This window comes from Citrus clementina, unplaced genomic scaffold, assembly GCF_000493195.1.
Source record: "Citrus clementina cultivar Clemenules unplaced genomic scaffold, Citrus_clementina_v1.0 scaffold_8, whole genome shotgun sequence".
NCBI lineage: Eukaryota > Viridiplantae > Streptophyta > Magnoliopsida > Sapindales > Rutaceae > Citrus > Citrus x clementina.
In genome coordinates this window covers 17284166-17293237 of record NW_006262022.1, presented here as the reverse complement: position 1 = coordinate 17293237, position 9072 = coordinate 17284166, and the positions used below count along the sequence as shown (strand labels likewise).

At 34.7% G+C, this 9072-nt stretch overlaps 1 pseudogene; it reads right to left on the bottom strand.

Moving 5' to 3' along the window:
• The window catches only part of LOC18034934, a 40899-nt pseudogene extending 33517 nt beyond the window's left edge, over positions 1-7382 (bottom strand).
• Between the last annotated feature and the right edge of the window lie 1690 nt (positions 7383-9072).

Below are 9072 nucleotides of genomic sequence, written 5' to 3'. Positions count from 1 at the left end.
AAGTGGTTGACTAACTTAGCACTGAAATTTGAAACAAAACAAAAAAAAAATTCAAGTTTCACAACTTTGGATAACTCGAGTTGAGTCCTCTTTTGGAGGCAGGATCTGCAGGTACTTCGGGTGCATTTCTATCTACTATGCTTCTGTATAATTTTGAATGCATAATAGCTAAGATATTTGATAAGCACCCAATTTTATTTAGCAATTAAATTTTTAATTCCATTCCTCACTAATTTAAAAGTCACAACTCCTCAATTACAAACATGGCAATAATCATATCAAGAATGCAGTCCAAAAAGGATTGTGCTACCCTAAGTTGCATATACAGTAAGTGTCACGATGGCTACATAAATCTCCATAAATCTCATCTTAGATCTATACTATGAACAGTGTCGTGGCATGGCATGAAAAACTACTATATTGATCAGTAATCTAAAATATTTGAAGAAACGGAAAATAGAAACGGTTTGGAATGGAAAGGAAACATACGGAAAGGAAACATACGCTTTAAGGATCTGCTCTAAATTAGGATTAGGATTGTGCTTTAGGATCCGATCAAAATAATTCCTTTTTCACCACATCAATAACCCAATGGAAGCTAAGAAGGGAAAAAAATTAAAAATAAAAAAAAGGTAGAAGAAGAAGAAGAAAGCGTGAATTATGAAACACATGCTAAAATAGATGAAGATAGTTTAGAACATTTAATTGGAATTTAAAATTAACGAACCTGGGTTGCATGGTATGAATGTGAATTGTCCGGTTTGGGTATTTTTCAATTAACATACCCGAGGTTATTCTCATAATTCTTTGAATAAACTGAAAAAGCATATGAATTTTTTTCACTCAAGGAAAGCTCTATGAATTGTCTCAAATCATATTACAGTTTGTATTGCATTCCTTGAACAAAATGCTTTTAAGACCAGCTCCTGATCATTTGCTTTCTCTCAATAAACTTCATATGCCAAATGCATAACTTAAAAGACACATCCGTTAAGGAAATAGGACAATTACAAGGATAGCCTGTTCCTGTAGGCCCAAAAGAAATTTTTTCAATGTCATTGCCATTAATCTAGCAATGGCATTCAAATAGCAATAATAATATACTAAGTGTATGTACTTACCATACAACTTTTTTCTTCCACCCAACAAACAATACCAAAGTTGCTGTGACCCGTATCCTAACGATCAAATTTCACATTTATACTTGAAATAGTAATTATAAAAAATTAAATAGCATAATCATATAAATTCCCGCGCTAACAATGAAAAGACCTATGTAGTTTTATTGAATGTACCCCCACCCATACGTTCATGTGAGTAGAATGTTGAGTACCTGGGGGGACTCTGACTCAATTAAGATTTAAGCATTGCTGTCCAATACTTTATTACTTATTCTTAAAGATAAGAGATTTCTTACATAATGATGTAGATTACATCAATCACAAAGTTTGCACTAAATAAATACAAAGTTGTATTAGATAAACTACAGTAATTTATTTGGTATGCCTATGTGATTGTCATTCTATAAGTAATCAAAGTTCCATCCTTAAAATTGGAAAAAGGAAAAACAAATATTTAACACACAGTAATTTATTTGATTTACAAATTTAATCTTAATCAGAATTACAATAAAAGACGAACAAAGACATATACAATTAAATCAACGCATGATTTCTTTTTTCAGTTTGAGAACTTTTTAAACCCCACAATGTATATACAAATTACAGCAAGTTGGAAAAATATGCAAACGAAGAGACTATTGTTTCGTGTACTATTTCCCAAATGCAAACAAAGAGACTATGGCTCTCATTTGTTCTTGGGCTTGCCTCATATATTTGGTTTGCAGGGTCTTATCCCATTTGTCCTCCCGAGCCATATTCCCCTGATACAGCAAAGCACAGTAAAAAGAACCTCAATATTTCCAACACGGCTGTGGTTGACAAACTCAGAAACCAAAAAAACTCAAGTCTCACTAGTTTGAAGAGCTCCAGTTGAGCCTAATCTTGTTTGTTACCTATGTATTAATATTATACTTGGTGATTGTCCAAGTGAACCAATCATTGTAAAGCAACAGCAACAGCAACAGCAAATGGTAGCTGCCCAAGTAGGTCACAAGGGATCCAAATGGGACGTGATATAAATGAAATTGTAAGGTCATGTCCATAAAAGTGGATCCTTACCATAATTGGACTCAAGTACAAATGGGCTTCCGAAGAGAACCTATCGGCAGGCCAAGCAACGGCTTCAACACCCTCGAGCATACCTGTTTTCACCTTCTATGCTGTTGCAGTTGCCATATGAAAACAATCATAAAAATCTTGCAGAAAGCCTAAATTGCAACATATACATATCAACGCAGCACAGAATTTTGCTGTAAAATTTGAAATGTCATATTGATTCAAGTATAAAAGGGGAGATAAAGCTAATCTTATTGCAAACTCTATATAAATATGTGAAAAAAAAAAAAAAAAACATGTTTCAATAGCTTGAGATTGCAAGCTGAAGGATGAATGGATTCAACTAGAGGCCTAGCCTATTGGTTAGAAAAGTGTGACAATGCCAGCATATAATCATAAGTATTTAAACAAGACATGCATTTACAAACAAACTGACCAGTGGAACCTTGTTTCCTTCCCTGTAAGCTGTAGTGCTGAAGAAGGTCCAACAATGAGAACCATCACTTTGAGAACTCAAAAGCTTCGTTGAGTTATTTGCCATCCATGAGACAGAATCAACACCTCTAACAAAGGCTCCTCCAAAGTCACTGCACTGCACTGCCTGGTGGAAGGGGATCCTCAGATGCGACAAGAAGGGCCCATATAAAACTTAGTTCCAGCTTCTGCAAACCAGGAAAATGCATCACGAATCTTTGAAATAATTTATAAATGGCCGATACTGAATAAAGATAGGCTAGATAATAATACAAAAAAACTTAATATTTCAAAGTATGTATAACTTCGTTTGTCTAGCTATTAGAGGTAAGCCAGATGAACCAAGCAGCCAATTTGCAAATTTTCCTCCTATTACATCAGGGAACTATTACACACAACACAAAGCCAAAATGTGAACAGCAGACACAGGCAATAAACAGTCTACAATCAATAAGAAACAGAAAGGAAACAAACATAACCTCATCTTCTAGGTCTAGAACCCTATCTGGTCGTTACATTTATAAAGATGATTTCAATTCTTTCATAACAACCTATTTAATACTCATAAGAGAAGTTTACCAGACAATGATAGGACATTATCAAGATGATGAGTTGTGGACATATCCAAAGTCATTGAATGAATGGCATAGATTGAAAGTCAGCTCATATTATTCTAACCCACTCAGTTTCGCCCAAGCTTCATCCTGGTCATGGATAGATCACCCATGTTTGGGTCCATAAGCGGTGACAATTGCCCAATGGAGACTAACTTCGGTGGCTTTCCCTAACCAGGCCACTGCTTAGGATTCGCCGGCTCATTCTTCAACGGGCACACAATCAGAGCCCCGGGCTCCTGCCACTGCTTGGGGAGCTTACGGCTTCATGTTCTATTTCAAAATTGGCATTTAGTACCAGCCTTCTAGTTGTTTATAGCTAAGAGTTGCTATTAATCTTAGTTGTAATCTAGCTATCATTTTCTCAAAATTTAGAGTGAAAAAATCTGTATTAAATTTTATGAATTTCCAATCTTTCTGAAGTTCTAGTATCCCACAAAATAAAAAAAAATATCAACAAACTATACAGGATTTTGCATTTTGGAAGGGTTTCCCAGTACCAAATGAGATTCTTCACCATTCCTAATCCATTGTAAGGTAGAATGTAAAATCAGATATCTTTTTTCCTTTTTTCCTATTTTCCAATAGCAAAGCGCATCGTAACATTCATGCAACTGCGAGAAACAATAACCTTCATTTTCGTAATGCAAACGACTACCTGACTATAACATTCACACACAGAGAGAAAGAGAAAGGCTGGCCGCACTGAATCACCATTATGAGCAGTAATAACCACATCAAACTGCCCATGCGGTTTTCCCATTCTCTCCCAAGTACCACATCCCATTAAATGGCTCAAGATTACTTATCCAGCAAGTTCTCACTACATTAACCTTGGAGGTCTGCAACAAGCATCAAAACATATTTAGCCATGGTATGAATGATTTACATAATTTAAAAGTAATGATATACTGTGTAAATGTTGCAATAACTAAGTCCAAATCAAGTTAATAATCCATAGTACAGTGGTGCAAAATGTTCATGCTGGTTATTCTTTTCCTCAGTTATGATCATTATCAGCACTGCTTCATTAAGTCTAGCAATGCAACCAAAGCAATTGAAATCATGTGACCATATAATTGTAGCTTTTAGTTTCATACACTCTTATCTTCCTTCTCCTGTCAAACCTGAAAAATATTAAGATTTTGGGACTTGGAATACCCAAGCAGCAACACTACCTTCCAGCAAACTTCAAAACAATACTTCAGTTTCTTACCATTGTGATTTAATTAGACAATTTTCCCCTTTTGATGCAAAGAAGCATGGTAGAATCGACAAGAAAGGAACACAAAAGCGAAACAAAGATTTGTTACCAAGGCCAATAAAGAGTCAGCAAGAGGGTGCATTCCATTAACACCAATTTATTTTGGAGGTAAAGAAGGAAATGGAATGAATTTTCCATTCAATTCGATGCTAGTTAAATGGGTTTGGTTTTGAAAAAAAAATGAATCGTTATAAATGGGTGAATTTGATTCGATTCACTAATTAGAGAATCGAATCTAGGCTTGAGGATATTGATTCGTTTATTCATTTAGTATTTGTTCAATAAATGGAACATAAATGAATTGAATATGATCCATTCGTTTAATTAAATTACTTATTTATCCTTAAATATATACATGAAAATTTTTTAAAGTTTGAAGGTAATATAGTAATAATAAATAATAATAATAAGTTTGTATTTATAGGGATTCTAAATTTGTGGTCTTTTTTATAATTTATTTTGTTAATTTCTGTTTATTAATTATATTTTTGTAAACGAATTCATATCCAGTTCGATTCATTATGAATTCGTTGTAGGATAAATGAATACTAAACTAATCTAAATTCGATTCAATTCGTTTATTAATTCTACTAAATGAATTAAACGAATCGAACCGAATATTCGTTTAATAAATAAATCAAATCTAAATCCTGAGATTTTAATTTGTTTAATAAACAAAACGAATTTGAGTTAGCAGAGTTCTGACCTAATTCATTTATGATTCGATTCAAATTTGATTCGTTTATTCATTTTGCTACATCTACCTACTTCAACTCTCCAATCACACCTTCCCACGGTCATACCAGACCTCTCTGCGACTAACCATCAACCAACTCACCAAACCGAGAATCATTCACAGTAAAGAATTGAGCAGCATGATCAAATATCAGTGGTTAACGACCAATCATTCTAGTTCCCATTCTTCCTTCCAAATCAGGATTCCCCTGATACAGCAAAGCACATTGTTAAGAAGAAAAAATAAAAAATAATTACATGGATGTGGTTGACCAAAATATTTGATAAACCCCCACTTTATTTAGCAGCTAATGTTTTAATTTCATTCCTCAACAACTACAGCTTAAAAATCACTACAACCCAATTCTAAACATGCTTATAATCAAATCAATAATGCATTCCAAAAAGAGTTGAGCTTGCCAAAGGTACATACGCACTGTCTATCACAATAGCTACAGGCAATGAACAATATACAAAACCCTTTTCACGAAAACAGTATTCAATGTAAAACAACAAATGCTAGACTGTTTTAAATCAATTTTTTTCAATTACCATTAAACAAGCATATACTCTCATCAAATACAAACATAACCCACATCAAAAACACAAAAGTACAAAAGAAAAGGCAACCATGTCAAAAACATTGGACTTGACACCTCTTTTATCCAACCTCAAAGCACAAGCCAGAACCGCCATGCCTCCGCCAATAATCTTCACATGCGGGTTACTGGAGATGGGTGCAGTGAAGGTGAATTGCTTTTGCGTGAATGTTTTCTTGAGAGCTGACCTTCTTGGACTGCCATATGATGATCCTCTTCGGCAGTTTCTACAAGTGGGTTTTTGAGCATTTGTGCTGTTGGTTTTCGGTTGAGAAGAAGTTGCTTTAATAATGGTTGAAGTTACTGTCTTTGCCTTTCACAGTCTTGAGGGTTTTGAGGGTTTAAGCGGGTTGAAGAATCAGAGAAGATTAAGATGCATGGTAAATGAAAGTGGTGATCTTTTACTGGTAGTTTTGTTTGTTACAGTCTGTCTCTTACCATATGTTTTATACTTGATGCTGCCTGCACTCTTTTACTGATGTATTCTTCTTGACTTGGCCCATAAACTTGTGTTGAGGATTAGCTTTCTTATGATCTATTCGATTTTTTTAATTCAATCTAACTAAATAATTAAGGGTAGATATCTCCAGATTAATTTTCCGAGCTACTGCTTAGCAGATTCGTCAGAATTCTAAGTTGTACTACTAAAGAAATGCATCTAGAGTCTCAACAAATTTTAGATTGTAATTGTATGTATAAATTGTAACAAATTTTACTTTTGTTTTTTGTCATTGAAATTTGTATCATCCAAACATACTAGACAGGTTACACAGCAAGTTTATGAACTTCCAAACCACATTTGTTTACCAAACTATGAGAAGTTGTAAGTGATTGCCCTCTCAATAGAACAAGTCAAGAATAGAACCTGCAATTAAGTTTGATTCCAAAACTACATTTGGTTTGCAAACTATTAAAAGAAGTCCAGAATTGAACCTGCAATTAAGTTTTGATTCAAGAAACAAGGAATCCAAAGGTGCCAAAAAATGAAGTAATGCACAAAGTTATATTATGAACACAGATGTCAGGATTATGATCCAATGATCAAAATTAGAAGAAAGAATGTCGAGAGAGACTCGAGACAAATTTTATATATATATATATATATATATTTCAAAAACTGCCACCTCAAGTTCATACTAATGCTTAAGCTATCAATATGTTAGACAAAACAACAATTTTGTCCATGTTAAAATGGACGACTCTTTATATACAACATAATATGTACCCAGCTGACAGAAAAAGAAATTTAAAATTCAGATCAACACAAACCACTTAAAATTGAGTCACTGCAGCTGAAACGAAACAGGCTATTTCTTTCGGAACATCCATATGGGAGTGATGGAAATCTAAGTCCATTTCCCATGGATTCCCCCAATAAGGTACTGATTTTTACCATGCCTTCTGAGAAAAATTAAATCAAAGATCTCATACTAGTGTAATACTACCAACTACAGTTTGAGGATCTTACTGATGCTGTCGCCGAAGCAGTTTCAACAAAATCCATGAATATATCACCCATGGATTCCCCCAATTCCCTTTCTATGGTCTGAGAAACCTGCACAACAGAACTTACCACTTAGCAAGACAAAGTAATTAGATACTCATAAGATGCAGGAAAAACATGCATGCACCCACACTCGGGGGAAGGGGGGAGGAAGGGGGAGAGAAAAGCACAAAAAGATTATCATGCAGCCACTTCCATATTTGATGAATAAGGTTCATTTTTCTCCTCAACCAATTATTAGAACCCAATACTAAGATGAATTGAAACCCCTCTCTCTCTCTCAGTCACACACATACTATTGGTTGACCTCCAAAGTTAATAGCCAGACAAACTACTACCTCCTGTACAGGACGAGGAGGAAGAGAGTCCTGCAACTGCTTCAGAAGAGATATGTAAGCTTCAGGAAGTACATCAGCTCGTGTGCATAGGTAGTGTCCAAGTTTCACCCACAAGCCTTCCAACTTTATTATTAAATTGAGAACGCGCTTAGGATTGCGCTCATGAGCCCTCTGCCATATATCTTAGACTTGTTTATCCATTTCTCTCTTTGCTGTACAGCCTGCAGTAAAAGCGGCAATGGAAATGAGATTGCCATTCATTTGAAGTCAAGACAATGAGCAATAAACAAGAAACTTAATACCTTATAGTCAAGGTAAATTAATATAGCCATTGAGAGTACACTCATGCGTCTCCGGTAAATGTTTCCCCATCCCATCGGAAGTGGCTATGTATAGATGTTGAATCAAGAATAACCAGGTATACCAACGTCTGCTGAAAGAAAAAGCAAACACATGGCAAAATGAGTATCTACCACTGCAAAAGTAAACTAAATAATCCGTTTTACACTTTATTCCGGCTCTCAGGAGCTGGATTTTCACATCACAGAGACAATAAGTTCATTTTGTTTTTTTTTTTTTTTTTTTTTTCAGAAAAAAAAAACACGATCGCAGTTGTGTTCTTAAAGTCAATTCAATAAATTCCTTCAAGTACGTTTGTTTGTACACGCTACACACCTGTCTGTCTCTTTTTATAATTTATATCGCAGCAAAACTCTGGAGATAGCAAATCAATTGACTGATTATATCCCAGAAGCCAATCCAGCTGGAACTAATTGAATTAAATTGAAAGGGAAAAAAAATTTGCACAATCACAGCTCGAGAACTTCTTAGCAGAATATAATCCATCCGCTCGAAAACTAAAATGACCGAAAAAGGAGAAGAAGAAGAAGAAATGAAAAAACGCAATTAACAATTAATTAAATAAATAACGCATGCACGCTTGCTGAACTAAGTAAAACTACTGAAATGAATATATTATTAAACACAGCAGTCAACATTTTAAATACGTATATCATTTACGAGTTAAATTTATAAAATAATTCAATAATAACAATAGTCTGTTTGAGATGTTATTTCATTATTACTAATGTTAATATTAATTAATGGAGACTACTAGCGACGAGATAAACGGAGAACACGTACCAACGAAACGAGACAAGTGAGATGAAAGAGCGGGAAAAGGACTGGCACGTAAAGTTGTTGCAGAGCAGGACGAGGGTTGAAAATTGATATATTATCGCATTTTGGTTTGTGTCATTCGAAGCTCAGCTCCCTCAACTGAACTTTCTTCTCTGTTTGTATTCGATTCGTTGAACTTAGTAAACGCGCAGCTGCCCCTTCACACCACTATTTCTCGTCCTTTAAAT